Raw genomic sequence first — 22,392 nt, 5'->3', positions numbered from 1 at the left:
AAGAGTTGAAGTCTTTAAGGTGCTAGGAAAAGTGTGGAGACCAGTTGGCAGAGGAAAGTGCAATATTGGAGACACCAGTGAAGGGAACTTCATGCTGCTTGTGGGGTTCTGCTCTTTGCAGCAATGTTGCCAAAGGAGCACTGCTCACAGGCCTGAGTAAGATATACCATGAGCTTTTATCAGAAAAATAAAATACACAAGAGATACAGAGGGTGGCACAGAAACGTCTAACATGAGGCTATAAACATCATTAAGTGGATAGAGCAAGGTCCCAGCACCTGTACACTGGGAAATGGCCACCCCACCAAACACAAAAGCATCTATCATAGTAAAAAATGAATACTTTATAGAATGCACCCACTAACACTGATTGATCACATCCTTAGTTCAAATTTTGGGGGCAAATTCATGGCCTTAACTATCTTTGTCTCAACTTATATAGCAAAAAATAAGAAAGAATGAGAAAAGAAAAAGTCAAAACTAAAAGCTCAAGCTTCTCATATGAGGATTGCAGGAAGTGTTATATGGGAGTCAGTTCTGATTAGGCCATTTTAGATAGAACAGTGCATAGTGACCCTTAATGTGATGGGCCCTATATAAAGCTTTTTGCAATATTGGAATTTTAACAAACCTCATCCAGAACGTACGGAAGAGGCACCATGTGATCAGCATGTGATCACCATGTCCTTACTCTGTATCAGGTTATTTTTCTGCATCCTTGATTGTCAGGCATATAACAGCAACAATCCGAAACAGCTGGTAGACATGGAAAAACATGGCTAAAACTATTGTTGGGGGTTACACACCTCAACTGTGAAAGGCTAATGCTGTCTGCACAGTCCTTGGAGGCCACTCTTATAAGCCTATTTATTGCAAAGTGAAAGGAGGTTTATCTGAGCTCAAAGTGATCCTGGCCAGCCAGGTAGAGGGCAACATGTGATACTTGAGACCCTGTTTTAAACGAGCACAGAAATCCACACTTCATTCAAAGCATCATCCACGAATTCTCGATTATTTACCATTCTCTCCCTACCAGCCGTTCTGTTTGGAATGGTAGAAAACAACTGGAACTGATCTTTCTATTCTAAGGACCTTGATCTCTCTTTTTTTAGGTCCACATTAAGAGTGCATACAAATGGACATCACCATCTGAACATCTTAGTATTATCTACTCTGTATATGTAACATAATACTGTGCCTATGACAGTCTCAAGCGTCCTTGAGTGTTGTTGCCCCATCAAGAAGTGTGAAGTTCTGAGTTCAAACCCCAGTGATGCTTTAAAGGGACTAGAAGAAAGCCATCAGAGATACTCCACTTCTTTGTCCTTAGATTAAATCAAGTTGACACAATGTGAACCTGGTGGGCTATTTAACCATGCATCTTTCTCCCAACCCCACTTCCACGAGTTCAGTCCAGGGCAGAATTCATCCCCCACCATCCTAAATATTTCTTTATATATTTCTACAAGAGCCAGGTTTCTTTTTTTTTAATAGAATTAGTTGTAGGCAATCAACTGCTGCCCTATGTGAGAAATGATTAGTATCTATTGCAACTTACCACAGTGTATTTGTGTATACAAGTACATTATTGGAAATCCAGCATTACTGAGGGATTGGAAACCAGTGCTGTGGCCTTGCCTTTCTGTGCCTCTTCCTGGCTCACAGGCAGCTGGGGGCAGACCTTGAGTTCCTCTTCATGGACAGAGTGATGTTGAATGGGCACTGAGCAGGCAGAGAAACACAGCTGAGGCAGCTCCTTTCAGTTATTAAACACATCATCTCCTTCCGATCTTAAGGGCTATTGCTGAGGTCTTGCCCCCATACCTACCTTAATAGCAGCGAATTTGTTACACAGCAGCCAGCTCTTTCCTATTGTTCTGTAATATGCCTCCACATCATGGATGCCAAGAAAAACACTAACAAAGAACAAAAAACTCTGACGTTGAACTGTGTGGTGCTGGTCACATACCGTTATGTTCTGTATGTTATGAGGTTTGTTAATCTTAACAAGTTCCCCAAGTGTATTCTTCACATAGGACCCAATAGATTCAAGGAAAATAGGAACAATTATGTGTAAAATGGCCTGAGTCAGGGCCCACAGACCGAAGCATTTCCAACACTTGTGCACCAGCCCATGTGGATTTTGCAATGAGCTGGGCCTAGCAATGTCCAGTACACAGTTGTGAGCTGTTGCTCTGGTTGAACTGTATTGGTGTGTGCATTAATAAGCTACACCTATTTAAATGAATTCAGTGTCCTGTGGTTTGAATCCAGACCCCTTGACACCAGGTCTTCCCTTCTGCAGCACTCAGGAAAAAGGCTAAGTTTAGGAAAGGTGACGTCTTGTCATAAGTTATGTGACAAGAGGGATGGTGAATGATCCCTTGTGATAAGAATCAAGGTTTCCTCTGTGGTATTTAGGTCTATACTGGCCCTGTGCAACAGCTTCAAGAACCCATTTCTGATTTTCCTTGGGATTCCCGTGATGATGCACTCAGACAGGATTGGAAACAACCAAAACGGTGGTCAGACTTGATTTATAAAATGTAGGTAACATTGCAAACTTATGTTGTAGGATATTTGATCATATTGTCATCCCCAATATTGTGTTATTTACTTAGGAAAATACCTTCTGGCTGTGTAGTTCAGTACTAGCACCAATATTTAACCCTAGAGCTATTTTTGTTTGTTTGTTTGTTTTTTGTTTTTGTTTTTGGATGAACAAGTACTTTCCTATTTTGTGGCCCAGCCCTATCTCTTACTTCTTTGCACAGTCATAGAGAGACCTCAAACATATACTCAGACAAAGCCAGGGGAGTGTATAAAAGGGCCTAAGGCAATACCACATAATGACATTGAAAGTGGGCTCTCTTCTTCATGCACGCCTCCAGCTCTCCTGACATCTACATGAATTATAACTCCTAATGCAGTGTAAATGATGTCTGCGCTATTGCTGAAGGAATCATGAGAATAACAACTGTAAACATTCCACCATGGATAGAATTTGTGGAAAGAGGCAACTGGCAGCCAATGAGAGGGCTCTACAGTTAAAGGGGCTTGCTGTCAAGTCTGATGAGCTTGACTCAATCCCCAGGACCCACGTGGTAAAAAGGAGAGAACCAAGGGACAAGCTGTCCTCTGGCTTCCACTCATGTGCTTACATGTATGTGAGTATATATGTATATGTCTGTATGTACGTGTGGATATGAATGTGTGTATGCATGTATGTGTATACGTGTATATGTATATGTGTGTATATGTCTGTCTATATGTGTGTATAGGTGTATTTGTATGTGTGTATATGTATTGTATGTGTGTGTATGTGTGTATGTATATGTGTATGTGTGTATGCATGTATGTGTGTATGTGTGTATGTGTGTGTATGTATGTGTGTATGCATGTAGGTGTGTATATATCTGTGCATGAGCATGAATGTGTATAGTCATGTATATGCATGTGTTTTCAGGTACGTGTATTCGTGTTTATGTACGAATGTATGTGTGTATATGTATGTATGGACACACAAACACACACAATGTTAAAACATAAAAAGCTCCTTGGAGTATTCACCGTGCCTGGATAAGTGGTGACCATGTGGGGGAAACACATGTCCATGTAAGCACACCTGTTCACGTGCACTGAGCAATGCCCAGCCTGGTCTTGAGCTCACTACCTGCCCAACGATGAGTTTCTGCCCACCTGGTCTTCTCAGAGCCAGGCGACGATTGTTCCTGCCATTCCAGTTCTGTTCCAGTTTCTCATGCCACAAACCTTCTAGCTTGAATCGCACCTACTGACGCAGGAACCTAACAGCCTCCAACCCAGTGAAGTAAGTAAACTTCTTCCTGACATCCTCAGGCTTGGTGTCCCCCATGAGTCACAGGGAGGAAGGATGGCATGCACCAAGGAGAAGGGCCATGGGCAAGGAAGACAGGATCATAAGTCAGTCATCCCTGACACCAGCAAAGTGTGTGCTTCAGAGCTGGCTCTGCTCACTCTTGTCCCAGTGGCAGGACTTAAGAGTGGTGCATACCTGTCACCCAGCGCTCAGAGACGTCTGAGGCATGAGAACCAGGATTTCATGGCCATCGTAACTAATGGTGAGATCAAAGCCAGCCTGGGCTGCATGAGACTCAGTCTCAAAGCAGGCAAGGAGGAACTTGCTATAGTTGAGCAAGGAAGCTGCCATCCTCCTGGGTTCTAAACATTCACTGCAATACAGAAAGATGCTAGGGCTAGTGTGGCAGAAAGTAGGAGACAGAGAAGCCAGGTTAACCCTCACTAATCTTCTCATGCTGTGTGAGCTATGAGTAGATGGTGCCCTATACACTGTGGACAGGATGGTCTCTCAGACAGTTCAGAAAGCCATGGAGGACTCCAGCAATTCTCCACTTGGGTGTCACTTGAGTCTTATATGTGTGTGTTTACAAGCCAAAACATAAAATCCATAGGTGACTGTGTGAATTCAACATGGCCCAGCCATGTGCTGGAATATTATTCAGCCTTACATAGGATTCAGATTCTGACCCTTGAACAGGAATGAGAATGGTAGCCATTCTCCTAAGTCAGACCTCCAGGCAGTGCAAAGACAAACTAACACTGTATGACACCACTGAGGGCTGCAGTGTCACCAGTTATATAAAGACAGAAAGCAGGAAGGTTTACAGAGCCCCAGGGGTGACATGGAGGGGGGAGGTTGGAGGGTAGGTGTGTAAGTGGGACTGAGCCTCAGAGGAATCAGACATGGCTGCAGAATATGCATGTGGTTGCCTCCCATACCTGTGGGTGCTGCCTCCTCAGAAAGGCAAATACAGCAAAAGAAAGGACCAGAGGGGACAGGCTCTGACCTCCTGTAGACACACACAAATGACGTGACAGAATGTGCACACTGCTGCCTTGCTGCAGGAGCAGTTGAGCTTCCAGAAGGGTTGAAAGAGGCTGGAAGGGCTGAGCATGGCACTGAGTTCAAGGACATAGCTTTAGGTCCTGGGGAACCTACGGTGCCCAGGCCCCATCCTGCTGATACTGAGGGACACAGCTGACATTCAGGGTGATGGCTGGGCTGGGCTGGGGAATAGGTGTCCACTCTCACCTGCTCCAGCTTGAAGATGTGCTGGGTGAAGTAGGACTGCAACTACTTGTTGGATTCATTGATGCAAATCTGCTGGAAGCTATTCTGTTCAAAGTCCTCAAATCTGAAAATGGCCAAGACACCAATGGGCAAGCACTGGGAGACAAGGTTTTGATATAGCCGGGGCCTCCTGGGAAGACTAGCCGTCCTGAGAGGAGTTGCAGAAGAGGGGATGTCTTTTCCTGACCTGTTTGGTACCCAGTGTTTTTTACCAAGGGTTCCTTTATTACTTCTTGATGGAACCAGGCCTGCACATATCCAGGAAGCATTGGGGTGGAACCTAGGCTTGGTGCCCACATGCTGGCATCGCTGAGGGTGAAGCCTAGCCTATCACACTTCCAGCAATGAGTGCAGATGCCTGGGTTCCTATATAATGGCGGTTCTTACCCTTCCTAAAATTGTGACTCTTTATTTCAGTTCCTCATGTCGTTGTCATCCCAACATAAACTTATTGGAGAGCTACTTCATAAGTGTCACTTTGTTACTGTGAGTAACTGTAATGTAAATGTCTGGTGTGCAGGAGCTCTGATGTAGAACCCACAGATTGAGAGCAGCTGCTGTAGAGGATGAGAGTCCCCTGCCAGCCCTGGTGTTTGCAGAGATCCCGTGGGTTCCTAGTCTCCATGGCTTTCGCAAGGACAGGGTTTATTCTTGGCCGTCTCAGGGCCTGGGACCTCACAAAACAGCCTCTCCCATGTCCTTCCTGTTGAGAGTGTGGTTGGTCCTCAGCACAGTCCAGTCAAACAAGGCGCGGTATAGACACTTGGCCAGGGGTCTCCTGCAGTTATGGCCTCTGGACAGAGGGGTTTCTTACCTGGGGCGGGGCAACCGTGCCAGGTACAGGCAGTGATGCTCAGAGTCAAGACCTAGTTTTGTCTTCTTTTCATAGACAAAGTTGCCCAGGCTGGCCTCGAACTTGCCGTGTAGCCAAGGATAATTAAACAACTGATCCTACTGCCTCTACCCCCCATGGCCTGGCATTGCAGATGAGTGTCACCAGAGCTGGCTTGTCACAGCTGCTATACGGCTCTAAGTCAGGGGCCTCATGTGCAGGAGTTTTATGACTGTGCCATCCCAACCCCGCAACCAGGGTTTTCACCTTTCTCCTGCTGAAGTCTGCTTAATCCTACCCTGGCCCCAGGACACAGCAGCTGTGGGAGACTCAAAGCCTGGGGCTTCAGCACAGCATGGGTACACAGCATGGCATGCAGCCTACACGGCTGTGAAAAAGCCAAGGAAGTGCTTCTCAGCTCACCCCCTGTAGGAGTGTCTAGCCCATCCTTCTCTCCATGGACGCAGACATCTGCTTCCAACTGCCCGACATGTCCCTCTGGTTTTGACTTTCCTGGATGCCATGTCAATGCCACCACACAGAGTGCTGCCTCTACTGGGGACACTCACACAACCTCTCTGGGGGACATCTGAGCCAAGCAGGGATTGGGTGCACTGCAGAGAGGTCAAGTCATGTCGTGAAGTACCTTGTCCCACAAAGGCTCACTGTTCAGGGAGTTGACTGGAAAAGTAAGCTTATGCCCCTGGGCAGGGTCCCCATAGGGCGTGTCCCATACCCTGCTATCAGGTCTATTCCTGGTGCCATGCAAATTCAATTTGCAAGACCCAATGCTCTGGAAATGTCAAGAGCTAACGGAAATGTACCAGGAAGTGCACACCACAGCAAAGGGAGAGGATGGCACAGAGACCTATGCTATGGGTTAAGGGGCATGGAAATGCCACCTCGAGCACAGGGGTCAGTCACCTCTTTCACAAACAAGGCAAAAGGTCAATGCTCTCAGCTCTGGGAGCCTAAAGCGCTCTGTGGCTCCTAAACCCTGCAGCTGCAGCCAGAAGCAGCACTGAACAGGATGTAAATGCTGAGGATGGCGATGTCAATAAAACTTTATTTACAAAACCAAATTAGTGGTGGTGCTGCTGCTGCTGGTGGTGGTGGTGGTGGTGGTGGTGGTGGTGGTGGTGGTGGTGGTGGTGGTGGTGGTGGTGGTGGTGGCGGCGGTTGCGGACTGGTTCATTTCAAAGCATGCTGGAGTGGCATGGCCACTGAGCATCGGGAAACACAGAAAGGAATGCAACCGGACGCACGGCTCCCAACACCCTAGACGTCGACCTATGGCACTGGAACAGGGTCCCTGAAGGTAAGTCTGGACAGTCATATAAGGTAAGTACAATTTATTACAAGGAAATGGGACAAGATAAATCTTCTCTTCATCTCGCTATGCTTAAGCATCTTTAAGAGTGCAGGGAATTCATGTCTATCAGTCTGGTTTAGAAAAGTGTTTAGAGACAGCAAGAGTACACTCCATGGTTCCCTTTCGAGGGTTCCAGGGATTCTGATATCTGGGTCAAAGTGAAAGTTAAGGAGAAAAAGGCTGTCAGGCAGGGCAAAAAGATTCCAATTTCTGGTCTCTTTGGGCTGTAATTTTTACTGTGTTCAAGGCCATGAATGCAGACAGGGTAATAACGAATACAGAACAAGAAGCTAGAGCTTCATTAAGACAAAACGAAAGTAAAAGTTTTGCCCTCTGCACCACTGCCTGAAGCAGGTTTTTCTAAGTCTTTTCCCGAGGATGGCATGTTGACCATTAGATTCACAAGATGATAATGACGAATTCACCTGCTTTTTCTTTTCCTATAATTAGGCCAGCATCGATTCAAGGTGTGGCCCAACCGACTTATTATAAAGGATGATACTGGTTGGTTGAAAAAGGTAGTAGCTTTCTATGAACCATATATTAAGTTTTTATGTATATTAAAATTAACATTGGAAAGAACAATGGTAGGAGAGGTAGCTGGAGGACAACTGCTGCAAATGCTTGCTTTTGAAAATGCTAATTAAGAGTACAGGAGAGCATTATTACCTATAAAGGAGGCTGGGGATATTAATGCTTATATGAAGGCATGCAAGGGTATCTTTTCTGAAAATGGAAAGATGCATATTTGGCACGTATTGATCCAGATAGAGTTATTAAATTATATGTTTAAATACTCTTGAATATCCTACAGGCACTTTCGCTCAGGATGAGTTGCCTTTAGAATGGGTTTATATTAAATAAAACTTTAACCAAACATTAACAATTAATGAGGAACAAATTTCTTTAATTATTCAGCAAGGCATACAAAGACCTGTTACTCTGTGGGGATATGATTGTGCTGCTATTGTTTTCCCATTAAGCAAAGATAAAGGGGAATATTTAATGCAGATGTCTGAGGTTTTTCAATTAGCCATGATTTCTTACACTGGAAATGTTGAATTTCATCCTCTCCATAGTAAATTGTGGGATTGCTTTAAAAAACAAAAAAAATTTGATAAATACACTAATTTCTGTTGATCCACTACCATCAGCCCTTACTGTGTTTACAGATGGCTCTAAGACCAAGATGGCTTATTGGACCAAAGATTAATTTTGGGGACAAGAATCTTCTTTTGGGTCAGTACAACAAAATGAATTATTAGCGGTAATTAATGTATTCCAGGATTTTACTCATGATGTAAAAATATTATAGCTGAGTCCGCTTATGTTGTAGGAGTAGTACAGAATATTGCGACTGCTGTTGTTTCTACATCTAAGCCTATATTAAATGTTATTCTCACATATTAAAGGACTATTGTTATTATGAAACTCTAGAATATTCATTACACATACTAGATCACATTCAAAATTTCCAGAATCTTTAACACTTGGCAATCATATGGTAGATCAATTAGTGGCATTTGCTACCCCAGAAGAACACAGTCATAATCATGCCAATACAGGATATTTACACATTAAATATAAGATTCCCTATTCTCAAGCCAAACACATTATTGCTAATTGTCCTATGTGTCAGTCTTCACGTATAAAATGTATTCCATCTCAAATTAATCCCAGAAGGATGCAACTTAATACATCGTGTCAGATCGATATAACCCATATTTCTGAGTTTGGTCGCCTTTCACATATAGATGTAAGCATAGATAATTTTTCAAAATTTGTGTGGGCTACACCATTGCCAGGATTATGCACTGCTCATGTTATACAGCATCTATTGGAAACGTTTGCTGTTATGGGACTGCCTTCTAAAATTAAAATTGATAATGGACAACATATATTTCTTATCAATATAAACAATTTTGTCAACGATATCATATTGTACATATTACTGGTACAGAACACAATACACAAGGACAAGCTTTTGTTGAAAGAATTCACCATATCCTGAAATGACAAATTATAAAATTAAAAAGGGGGAAAAGAGATGGCCTTATGCAACCTGAATGGAGTTTGCAGACCAGTCCCAGGGCTATATTGGCACAAGCATTATACGTTATTAATTTTCTTAATTTACCACAAGGTGAAGTTATATCAAGAGCCAATAGACACTTTGTTGAACTTCCCCCAAGAAGGCATGGAAAAGACAGTATGGATAAAAATTGCCCGGGATGCTGAATGGCAGGAAAGGACATCATTGTATATAGGGGAGAGGGTTTTGTCTCATTACAGGATGGGAGACTATTCTGGTTGCCCGGGAGATGGATCCAAGCACAGAATAATAAGAACTGCTCCCTACCCTCAAAGGAATCCAGTTAAACCAGCTACATTTTCTCCTGATGGATGTTCTCAGGAGATGAGGAGGTGTCCTCCATTACTGAGGCCCTGGCTTCTCTTAGTGTCCACAAACAACAATGGATAAGGATCCGTGCAGTGACAACCCTATTACCTATGTGGGGTCAGGTGAAGCGATTAAGCACTGAAAGGAATAATTTTGTCTCCTTCAGGAAAGTCCTTTACGGCTGAGCACTTATTCTTAGCAATGTGTGTTTTACTCATGGTTTCTTCTGCTGCGGACAATGCCAGTTATCGGGCTTATATTGCTTATCATGATGAAATCCTACTACTTTTCTGTTAGTAAATATATGGATAATGACACAGAACATGATTGGAAGTTAATTCAAGCCTATTTAGAGGGTAATGAAAGTGCTTCAAAAGTAATTAATGCCTTGAAATATGATGTTCGAATGTCTTTTGGTAAACAGCTAGAAGATATGGAATAGCGAAATTATTGGCTGATCAATTGACAGGATTAGATCCCAAGGCTTGGCTTCAAAGGATTTTCCATAGCATGGGAGGAGCTAGTTTTGCCATAATCTTATGTACATTATGTATTATGTTGCTTTATTTTTACATGACTAAACCCCTACAAGGACCTTTAGCTATGTTATGTAAAGTGTTACTTTAAAACAAAAGAAAAAAGAAGGAATTGTTAAGACATAGAGATGCAGCTCCCAGGCAGGGTCAAGAAAGGCCTGGTGCCAGATTCAAGTAGGGGCTGGAATGCCGCCCTGGAGAAGAAAATGTTTTTCTCACTTGGCCTTAAATTATGTTCTGCTGTGTCCCGTTTTGTGGAAGTGGTTCTAACGCTCTCTTGGTAATGGTGAGTATATTTTGATTATAATAAGAGAGGTTATTTGTTATATGAATATTTTTAGAAGAAGCTTTCGTTTATTCGTCTTTCTTTGTTTAATCTTCCCTCATTGTTCCTGGTATCCTGGGAATAATGATCTTATGGTATCTTGACACAATGAAAATTGTAGTAATGCATATTCTTAGCTTAATAAGGATTAATAAAGCTTACAACTGCGTGCAGTTTCTTATGCCTTTGCTCTGCACCCCCTGTGTCCTGGGGGTATGCGACCATACCCAGGGCCCCAACTCACTACACATTGACAATGGGTCACCGCACAAAACACAGAAGCATCTACCTTAGTCAAAAATGGACATTTTATTGAATGCACACACTAACACTGATTGATCACATCCATAGCTAAGATACTAGGGGCAGATCCGTGGCCCAAAATACATTCTTCTAAACCTATGAAGCAAAAGAAAGAGAGAAAGAAAGAAAGAAAGAAAGAAAGAAAGAAAGAAAGAAAGAAAGAAAGGAAGGAAGGAAGGAAGGAAGAAGAAAAAACACAAAAAACTTAAGCTTCTCATAGGAACTTCGCAGGAAGTGTTGTCTGGTGGTCAGTTCTGATTAGGCCATTTTAGATGAAACAGTGCATAGTGACCCTTAATGTGATGGTCCCTATATAAAGCTTTTTGCAATATTGGAATTTTAACAAACCTCATCCAGAACATACAGCAGAGGCAAGGATGTGATCACCATGTCCTTGCTCTCTATCAGGTTATTTTTATGTGTCCTTGATTGTCAGGCATAGAACAGCAACAATCTGAAATAGCTGGTAGACATGGAACAAAGTGGCTAAAACTATAGTTGTGGGTTACACACCTCAACTGTCAAAGGCTAATGCTGTCCTCAGAGACCTCGGAGGCCCCTCTTGTAAGACTATCTATTGGAAAGTGGAAGCAGGTTTATCTGAGTTCAAAGTGAACCGGGCCAGCCAGGGAGAGGGCAACATGGGATACTTGAGACCCTGTCTAAAACCAGCACAAAAACCAACCCTTCATTCAAAGCATCATCTATTAATTCTTTATTATTTACCACTTTCTCCCTACCAGCCTTTCAGTCTGGAATGGTAGAAAAGGACTGGGAATGTTCCTTCTATTCTAAGGACCTTGATCTCTCTTTCCTTAGGTCCACATTAAGAACACATGCAAATGGATATCACCATCTGAACAACTTAGTATCATCTACTCAGTATATCTAGCCTAATACTGTGCTGTGACAATCTCAAGCTTCCCTGAGTTTCGCTGAACTAGCAAGAAGTATGAAGTACTGAGGCCACACCCCAGTGATCCTTTCAAGGGGTTAGAAGAAAACCATGAGAGATGCTCCACTTCTTTGTCCTTAGATTAAATCACATTGACACAATGTGGGTGGACTATTTAACCAGACATGTTTCTCCCAACCCCACCTTTCTGAGTTCAGACCATGGCAGAATTCATGCCCCACCACCCTAGATATTGAGTTTTGAGATATGTAATTATTATTTAAACCTATGTATTAAATTTTGTCATTTTGTTAATTTTTGTGGTTTTCCCAGTCTTCTTTGATTAACTTTCCTAGTTTTATTAATTTATCCCCTGTGTTCTCTGGTATTTTGTCCTTCCCTTCAAACTAAAGTATTCCTTTTAGGATCCTCTACAGAGCTGTCTTACTGGTTACTCATATTTTGTTAAATTTATTTTTAGTATGCATTCGTCAGCACAGTAGCTGGGCAGCTGCCTGCCCTCCATGGTATCAGATCTACTTTCCAAACAATAACGCTCAACTCTTACAGGCTGTGTAGCATCTTGACTGTTTTTGTTCCACTTGGACAGCCCTCAGGACCAGGCTCTCCTCTCCCTTAACCATGGCTGCTGTCCTCTTCCTCTCTTCTCTCCATCACACATGTTCTTCCTTTATTCTCTGGCAGCTTCTTCTTCCTTCTTCCCTCCTCATGATCCTCTCTAGCAAAGCCCTCAAAGCTCCCCTCCCCCATCTCTCTGCTGTGCAGCTGTTGGCTGTTGGCTTCTTTATAATCACAGTTAACTGGGAACAGGGTCAGTTATTTGGGGTTAACCAGTCCTGAGTTCCACAAATTAGCATTAAAATACAAGCAGAATTAGGCCAATCCACTACAGGGATTTTTGTTTGTTTGTTTGGTTGGTTTGGTTTAATTTTCATTTACCTTTTTACTTGTTATTTTATTTTTGGCTATTTTTTATTAATCGGTTATTTTATTTATTTACATTTCAACTGTTGTCCTGCTTTCCAAACTCCCCTCATCAAACCTTACATCCCGTTTCTGCTCAGCTTTGCCTATGTGACAGTGCTCCTGCACCGACACATATCCATCCCCACCTCACACCTCTAGGATCTGCCTTTGGTGGGGCTACAGGCCTCACCTTGAACCATAGAGCATCCTTGCGTACAGTTTGGCTGGCAGTTTGGCCCCTGGGAGCTTGGGGATTAGGGAAAGAAGATCTGTTCAGATATTAAAGCCAATGTTTGCTGCATTCTCTTCTTTTTCTGGTTATAGGTGAAATTATGTTTGTGTGCTTCTCTTTTTTTAAATTATTGAGAGAAGATTAATTTCTTGGTTTTTTTTGGGTATAGTTTAGTTCATTGTCTTGGAGTTTTCCTCCTATTAGCCTCTGTTGTGCTTTCTTACAGAAAAGAATTCTTTAAATTTGGTTTTGTCATGAAATATCCTGGTTCCTCCTTTTATGGTGATTGATGATTATGCTGGATATAGGAGCCTGTGTCTGTATTACATCTGCCCAAGATTTTCTGACTTTTAGAATCTCTGTTGAGAAGTCTGGTGTAATTCAGATACGTCTCAATTTATTTGTTACTAGATATTTATACCTTACCCCTTTTAATGTTCTTTCTTGATCTGTGCATTTAGCGTTTTAATTATTATGTGAATGGAGGAATTTTTCTGGTACAAGTAGTTTGATGTTCTGTAGGCTTGTTGTACCTTTATTGCCTTTTCTTTCTTTACCTTATGAAAGTTTGCTGCTATGATTTGTTGAAGGTGTTTACTGGATCTATGAACTAGAAATCTTAATTCTCTTCTCTATCTATTATCCTTAGGTTTCAACATTTAATTGTGTCCTGAAATTCATGGATGTTTTGGATTCAGTAAACCATACATGTTTATCTGAGATGGGTGTTTTGTGCTTTGTGGGATGACCTCCTTGACCCCAGGCTGCATGAAGAATCTCAGCTGACAATGGGGACATAAATCATGAGTTTGTGTAGCAAGACCCAGGCCTCTTCCAGGTTCTTAGATATTAACTGAGAACCTCAAATACAGTAGTAATGTGATAGTGTGGTGTGAATCTAGTTACTCTTCTCTATTTTGATATAGATGACTCTTTTTGTGTCATGGTCAGCTTATAATGACTAGAAGACCTAAGCTTGAGAATAACCAAAGACTACATTGCTTCTCTAGCAGCTGAGCTTTTAAAAGCCCTGGTGTGACAGCAACTTTTGGTGGACATTCTGGATTATTCCTTCTGTACTTTAACTCTCTGTGTCACTTCCACCATGAGTAAGTTAGTTCAATTCCATAAATTGAAAATCCATCACCTGGAAGAAATACTCTTTTTTTTAAAGATTTATTTATTTATTTATCATATACAAGTACACCGTGACTGTCTTCAGACACACCAGAAGAGGGCATCAGATCTCATTACAGATGGTTGTGAGCCACCATGTGGTTGCTGGGATTTGAACTCAGGACCTCTGGAAGAGCTGTCAGTGCTCTTAACCACTAAGCCATCTCTTTAGCCCAAGAAATACTTTCTGAATATGATCTGAGATTGGCCATGGAAAAAGGGTAGCTTGAACTGTCCCACCTAGGTTCTGGGCCTGCACAGGCCTGCTCTCCAAAAGAAACCTGTGTTCACAGCTGTTGGCTGGCTAAGAAAGATTTCACGAGACGTGATACACAGCCCTCGGACTTCTGCTCCAGTCATCTGCACAATTTTTCCTGGACGATATCCTCATACCTCCAGCAGGCGGGTGATGAAGCTGTCCACTCTCAGCTCCCCTTCAGCCATCTTGTGGGCACCAGACTCTCCTCCCTGCAGCAGGAACAAAGGCTTCTCCATGGTGGCTGCAGCAGCAGTGGTGGTTTGGCATTCTCACCTAGGAGGCCCTATGCCTTTCTACCCCAGTTCCAACTCACCTCAGGCCCGGGCCTTCCCCCCATCCACTTCCCACGGAGCAGGGAGAGCAGCACCCACTAGAAATAAAAGGGAAGCCCTTGGTCCTGCCAAGAGTGAACCCCCAGTGAAGGGGCTTGTTGGGGGGGGAGGGTGGTAATGGTGGGAGGATGAGGAGGGGAACACCCATATAGAAGGGGAGGGGGAGGTGTTAGGGGGATGTTTGCCTGGAAACCCAGAAAGGTAATAACAATTGAAATGTAAATAAGATATACCCAATTTAATAAAGATGGAGAAAAAAATAGAAAGAAAAGGCACACATTTAAAACAGAAGAATATGGACCCTAATTTTAAACCACAGCTCTGTCAATTAACTATACCTTAAGGAAGCTCAGAAAAGCAGGCCAAACAATTAATATTTTCTCGGTTTAAGTAAATAATAATGTTCGTTTCTTGCTATTGTGGAGGGAATTAAATAGATAATATGTAATCATGGAAGTTTTGAAGTACCATCCATTTTTCTGTTCATTAAATCAATCTTACTCATTTCATTGATCAAATATGTATGTTTTCCGTTTCACAGTTATATGTATAATAAAACCAGTATAAAAACCTTCAGAATATTCAGTTATTATAGATATTTGTCATTTCTTACAGAGGACAACTATGATTGACTACACCCAATTCTATAAAAAACAAAACTCAGGAAACCTGGCCCTTGGCAGCAATGAATCAAGAAATATCTCGGATGGTGGGGCATGAATTCTGCCAAGCAATGACCTCAGATAGGTGGGGTTGTGAGGAAGATGTGTGGTGGAATAGCACACTAGATTCACGTTGTATCATCTTGATTTAATCTAAGGACAAAGAAGTGCAGTATCTCTGATGGCTTTCTTCTAACCCCTTGAAAGGTTCACTGGGGATTGACCATAGAACTTCATTCTTCTTGCTGGGGCAGCAACACTCAGGGAAGCTTGAGATTGCCATAGGCACAGTATTAGGCTAGAAATGCTGAGTAGGTAATATTAAGTTATTGAGATGGTGATACCCATTTCATTTGTTCTTAACGTGGACCTAAGGAAAGACAGATCGAGGTCCTTAGAATACAAAGATCATTTCCAGTTCTTTTCTACCTTTCCTGAATGAAAGACTGGTTGGCAGAGAATGGTAAAAATTCAAGAATTGGTAGATGATGCTTTGAATGGAGGGTGGGTTTCAGTGCTGGTTTTAGACAGGGTCTCAATTACCCCATCTTGTTCTCTAAGTTGCTCGTCAGGTTCACTTTGAGCTCAAATAAAGCTGCTTCCACTTTCCAACAGGTAGTCTTACAAAGGGGCCTCCAAGGACTGTGAGGACAGCATTAGCCAATGAGAGCTGAGGTGTGTAACCCACAACTATAGCTTTATCTGAAAGACCCTCAGACAGAGGAGACTCTCGCTCCAGTCCTGAGGACAATCACCACCCCATGAACACACAGGACTCAGTCTTGATGTAAAAACAAGAAGTTTACTTTGGGATACCAATGCACTGGGGCTCGACACGGTCCTCACACAGGAGGAATGTGAGGAGCCTCAAACAACAGAAATATACAGCTTAAATAGTCAGTTAAGATTACACAGTTTCCTTAGCTCAGCTATTTCGTGCCAAGGATAACTAGGCAGATGTTTCTCATCCTGGAATTCCTGGGATAAGGCTGTAACCACAGCAATGCAGCTATTTCAGTACAAAGGACGTCTGACTTGATATATGTTTTCTTATCCTGGGGTTCCCAGGACAAGGACCAAGGATATCTGTCTTGGCAGGTGTTTCTCTTCTGGAGTTCCCAGGACAAGGCTATAGCTATGTCAGCCTATAGCACAGCTGCATTCAGTACCAAGGATATCTCACTTCTATAGTGGTCAGTCAGCTTCCCAGAGATGTTTCCTGTCTTCTAATTGCCCTGCAGTAAATATGTTCTGTACCCTCTGTTCTTATGGTCCGGCAGCTTCCTAGAGAGTGGGTGGGAATGTGCTTTCTGTACTTTCTGGTCTATTGTCTAATGTGTAGGGGCTAAGCGAGGGCCAGCTTAAAAGATTCTCATTCGTAAGATATGGCTGTACTGATATCAAACGGGGATCTTTCATATCCACTTTCTTCCAAGTCTACCAGCCATCTCAGATTGTTGCTGTAATATGCCTGACAATCAAGGACATAGAAAAATAACTTGATACACAGCAAGGACATTGTGATCATATCCTGTGTTGTTATGTATGTTCTAGATGAGGTTGGTTAAAATGACAATATTGCACAAAGCTTTATATAGGACCCATCAAATTAAGGTTCACTATGCACTGTCATAGCTAAAATGGCCTGGACAGAAGTGACCACTGGATCACTCTTCTGTAACTTCACATGAAAGGCTTGTGCTTTTTGTGTTTTTTTATTTTTCTGTTTTTTCTTATTTATTTATTTATTTATTTATTTATTTATTGTTTTATATGTTGTCAGGAAGATAGTTCAAGTCATGGATCTGCCCCCAAAATCTGAGCTTTGCTACCAATACTGTAAACAGTATTAGTGTATGCATTCAATAAAATAACTTGTTTTATTTTTTAGTAGGATAGATGCGTTTGTGTTTTGTGGGGTGATCCATGAAACAGGAGTGAAGATGCTTGTTTCTTACTCTGTCCACTGAGTTATGTCTCTAGGCTTGTCCAACTCCTTTGGCTGTACCCCCCCCACACACACACATTGCTGACTATTTTATTTTTCAGATGAAATCAGACGTTATAGCTTAGAGAGGCCTGTAAGCAATCCTGCTTTTGTAACTTAGGTGCAGAGAGGAGAGCCCCACACTCAGCCTGAGGGTGCATTCACTGGTGGATCCAATATTTCAGTTTCCTCTGCTAACAGATCACCACATTGTTGCCAGGACCATAATGAATGCAATTCTTTCTCCTAAGGAATCCGGTGGCAACTGTTAAATGTTAAGCACAAAGCTTCAGGTTGTACCTATAATACACACCCACATCGCAACCTACCCTACAGGCTATTTCTGGGTGTGATTTCATGCACCTGCACATGATGAGACAGGAGACCTCTTTGGCTACTTATAGTAACTGGTGTGATTTCTCAGTAATCTTTAATGGGTAATATTGCTGACTGAGGAGAATTTGAGGTAGGATGAAACATTTCTGTGCAGGGATTGGGGAGGAAGCACTCATTTAGATATATAGCAATGACTTAGGTTTTTCCAATCAAGCCTAGAGCCAAATTTGGCTTTGGAAGCATGTGGTGCTCAGTGGCTATGCCACAGGGAAGTCTCCTTAAAAGGGCACATCAGCTTTTGCTCAGTACAGGGAGAACATTAGCAGGGAGGCAAAGTCTGTTCTCCGTGACATCAGCAGTCCCTTCGTGGACATTCTATTGTCTCCTAGAGAGACCTTGGAATCCCTGTGATGTCACCAGTATCGTTGTGACAACCAATTCCCTACTTTTTCTCTTAGTGTCCAAAGGATATATCCACAGACATGTTTGCCCGTCTTCTCAGGCGCTTTGGGAGAGTTGATGTTGATAGAGAAGAGTCTAGAGTGAAGCAAACGAAACCTAAAGGTAATGATGGACACAGGACATGGGGAATGTGGAGTAAGTTCTGGGCAGTGTATGTTGAGCTTCCTGTCAGGGGTGAGTGTGGGGGCCTTCAGCTGGCCTTTATAGCAATGGGCCACAACCACTGGAACATCTCCACAGATATTGAATTCCATGATTATCACAATTCCTGAAAGTCAAGGTTTTCACATTATTAGTTTCTCCATAACCACATGGAGGATATGGCAATGCCTATGCTACTATTGGGTGAACTTCTAGTCTTTACTTTTACAGTGCATTCGGTATGTTAAATTGATATAATAACACCATAAGTAGTCATGGAGGGTATAACTTTTCTGAATTAAACAGGGCATCAATGTACTTCACTTTCATTGCTTCTTTAAATTCAGTGACTATCTGACTGTAGTAAGAGGGAGAGAACTGTGCTCCTGGCATGACCTTATATTCTTAGAACTCCTGTGACTACCTCTGGCTGACGGGGCCAATCTTACTTTCATATATTAGAGGTTCTGTGTGGCAGATATTTTTCTACAGTAGCCAAACTATATGGAGCAGGTAGAGAAAGAGCCTGTAACCTATTGGCACTTCTGGGGCATTTGTCATTTCAGTAGGGGGAATTAATAAATCTGTTGACCATGTCCTCCCCCTACATGACTTTTTAATGCAAAGTTATTGGACTAGAGTAACAGTGTAGGATATCTGAGTATCCCTGATCAATCAATTCATTGTGGATGCTGAATTGATGATCTGACTTCTGAAACCAGAGGGGTGAGGGTCCTGAAACCAGGTTGTAGCCTGCGTACCTGATAATAATCCTGGAGAAGGCATCTCTCTGGTACTTGTAAGCCTGTGTGGGCGGGCATAGGGAACACCTGGCTGCTTACATCTCTTGGTCTCTATATAGTAGTGGGGGAACTGTGATCCACTTAGGATGCCTCTTACACATAGACCAAACTCCTTGCAGTGACACTGGCTTCCAAGCATGTTCTCCTGTTTGGACCTCACTGTGGTCTGTGTATGCTCTATGCATTCACCCCATGCGGGTTCACTTGTGTTCTTCTACCTACAGCGGCCTGCAGACAGACGTCATCCCCTGAAAATGTCCTAAACAAGGTGCAGGCCAACGAGGAAGAGGAGAGGCTGAATAGAGAACTGGAGCTAACTACCAAGGAGAGAAATGAGCTGACAGATCGCCACCTTTATGTGACAGGTGGATCCATGAGAAAGAGGTATGCATTGCTCCAAACAAACGACCTTGTTCTAAACCTCATCTCCCATAGATAGGAGATTCAGAACATGACCCTTACTGAGGAGTGAGATTGAAAATGGACTCTCTGATTCTGCCTGTTGAAAATCTGAACTTGCAATCTGAGTGAAGATTTCAGGGATAAAGTCACTGGAGCATGAGTTCCCAGTGTACAATTGGAAAGCCCTTGACAGGTGGTAGTTTTGCAAGGTTCTGGGTGCTGTGAGTTTGTGGAGAGTGTTTGTGCTTGCTAGGAAGGTGACTGAACGCTATCATCTCCTGGCAGCAGCCTTAGGTGACAGGTCCCACAGTGTTCATAGCAATGCTTAAGTAGAAGGCCTGAGGCTCTGGCCTGCTCCTTCTTGTCTCTGTGCGTTACACTCTGAGACAGTAATGGTGCATGCATTTCTACTGATTCTCATTGTGCTCTTTCCATATTTGTCTCTCTTTCTCATTCTCTGAGTCTGTTTACTTTTCTTTTCTTTTTCTTTTTTTTTTTTTTTGGTTCTTTTTTTCGGAGCTGGAGACCTTACTTTTCTTTTCTTGTGGGTGTGCCCCAGCTTGTGTGTCTGTGTGTGCACAGCTCTGCATGCATGTGCACAACCTTTATATGTTTCTCTATCCCTCCACCTTTGGAATTTAGGGGTCTGTTTTTTGACCTCAGGATTTACCTGTATAATAGTTTCATGGAGGTGTAAGTGCTTTATTTTGGAAGCCCCACTTTCAACAGCACAGTTCTTTGCCTGTGTAGTCACATTTGTCTATACATTTGTATGCCTTGGGCAGATTATAAGTTTGTGGCAATATCTGGTCTCATCTCCAGAATTATGTGTACTGTCTGCCTCTAGAATATTAGTTATTCGGCTTGTAGCATTCCACTTGTCAAAACAGGAAAAATGAAATCAGAGGTTTCTGGATGTGTGTGTGTGTGTGTGTGTGTGTGTGTGTGTGTGTGTGTGTGGTTGGGTAAGCTCTGTGGCCTAGGCTCTTGACAGCATAACAGGTTTGAATGCAGATCCATCCCTCCTGATTGAAAAAAGTGAGCCAGGGAACCCTTTATCTGGGTGCTTAGCTTCTGTTGTCCTGGGTACACAATTCCAAGTTTCTGAAGCTGAAGAAGATCCAAATATGTAGAATTCAGAAAGTGTCCTTCCAGGGCTGGGGTAATACAAGACATAGCCTGAGTTCATATAATCCTAAACCTTGATGTTCATTGGGTTCTATCTTCCTGGGGCCAGCCCCTACTTCAGGCCAAATCCATTTTATGAAAACTTGAAGATAAAGGAGAAAGAGGTCATGTCATTACTGCACAACTTAGACACAAAGAACATTGAACATCGTGAGAAATTTCAGGAGCTCAAGAAGGAGATTAACTTCTATCGGTAAGTACTGGTCAAAAGGGCCCATCACTTGTGGAATATCCATTGCTGCCTCTCTTTGTTCTGGACTGGAGAGCCTGCAGCTCTGGGTCCATCTCTTCTGCTGTTTAAATATCACTGTGCCGTGGGTCTTTTGGACTCAGTTTCAGTTCCATAAGAGACTTTGACTTCTCAGCACAGTGTCTATGCATCTTTAGAAGGCTCTGGATAGAACTACACTGATTCAGGCATCAGAGTGTTATTAGGCCGACCTGGGCCTCTGGGGTCATACCAGGTTTAACAAAGCTCAATGTGGGGACCACATGGTTAGCATGACCTCCCTTGGTTCTACTGTCCTCTTGTGGTTGTTTACTGCCTACTAATTGATGTTGCCCAGATGCATTGGGCTTTCATGGATAGTTGTAGATTCCTTGTTCTTTTGGAGAGACATGGACTGTTAGGTGCTTGGGTCACAGAAACAATTTATTCTTCCCTGGATTGGTCGTTTGCTGTTTGTGGAGCAGCCTTACATGTATGGAGATGTATTCTATGAAGTCTTTATGGGTATCTGGGTCCTGGTGGAGTTTGTGGGATTTGGCAGTTGGAATGGGAGGAAGAGGCTTCAGGATCTTACTATGCAGAGTGTGTTTCCAGCAACCTGCACAGCCGGCTCCTGATGGACCAGGCATGTATGAAGAAGAAGTTGGTCACATTGAAGCAGGAGAGCAAGGAGTTAGAGCGATATTTGTTTGAGTTGAACCCGAATGCTGAAGACGAACAGGAGAAGACCAGCAACCTCCAGACCCAGCAAAATTTGGTAGGAACAAGCAGCTGAGTCAGATTAACAATGTCTGATACCATTTGCCTATTGGATACATCTTTGCTTCCCCTATCATCTTTCTAATCTCCCCACACCCAATCAGTCACCCACCTCATGTGATAGAGTTATTCATTGCTCTGTCTATGCACAAGTATTCTGGGATGTTAACCACTTTTCAGAAACTGAATTATGGGCAAGTACACTTCTCTGCCCTTTTTGAAACTGCAGTCCAGAAATGGTGACAGAGGAATAACATATCACATGACTGCATCTCCCTGTCATAGATTGGATGCTATGAAGAGTTTTGAACGAGTTCTTGGTCGTGTGACAAAGGTCATACAGGGGTCATGTGATGGTTGGATGCAACTTGTAGGGATAAGAACCAAGTGCAAATGGCAAATGAGTCCTGGTCATTGGCTTTGATCTCAGTATCATGTGGCCTTCTCCTTTCTTCCTGCAACCCAGTTAGGTCTCTTCTCCTTTCCCCGTTCTTGGTTTTCACTGGTAGAAGTTTGAGGAGCAGCTTGTTCTCCCACAGTACTGTGAGGGTTGTTGGTGACTTTCCCCAGGCTGCAGAGATATCAGCAATGATTTCAGTGAAAAGATCAGTGCTGTCTGTCCAATGCAGCTGAAGGGACAGA

Source organism: Rattus norvegicus, chromosome 19 (genome assembly GCF_036323735.1).
Source record: "Rattus norvegicus strain BN/NHsdMcwi chromosome 19, GRCr8, whole genome shotgun sequence".
NCBI lineage: Eukaryota > Metazoa > Chordata > Mammalia > Rodentia > Muridae > Rattus > Rattus norvegicus.
The sequence above is the reverse complement of the archived record's forward strand: the minus strand, read 5'-3'. Positions refer to the sequence as shown.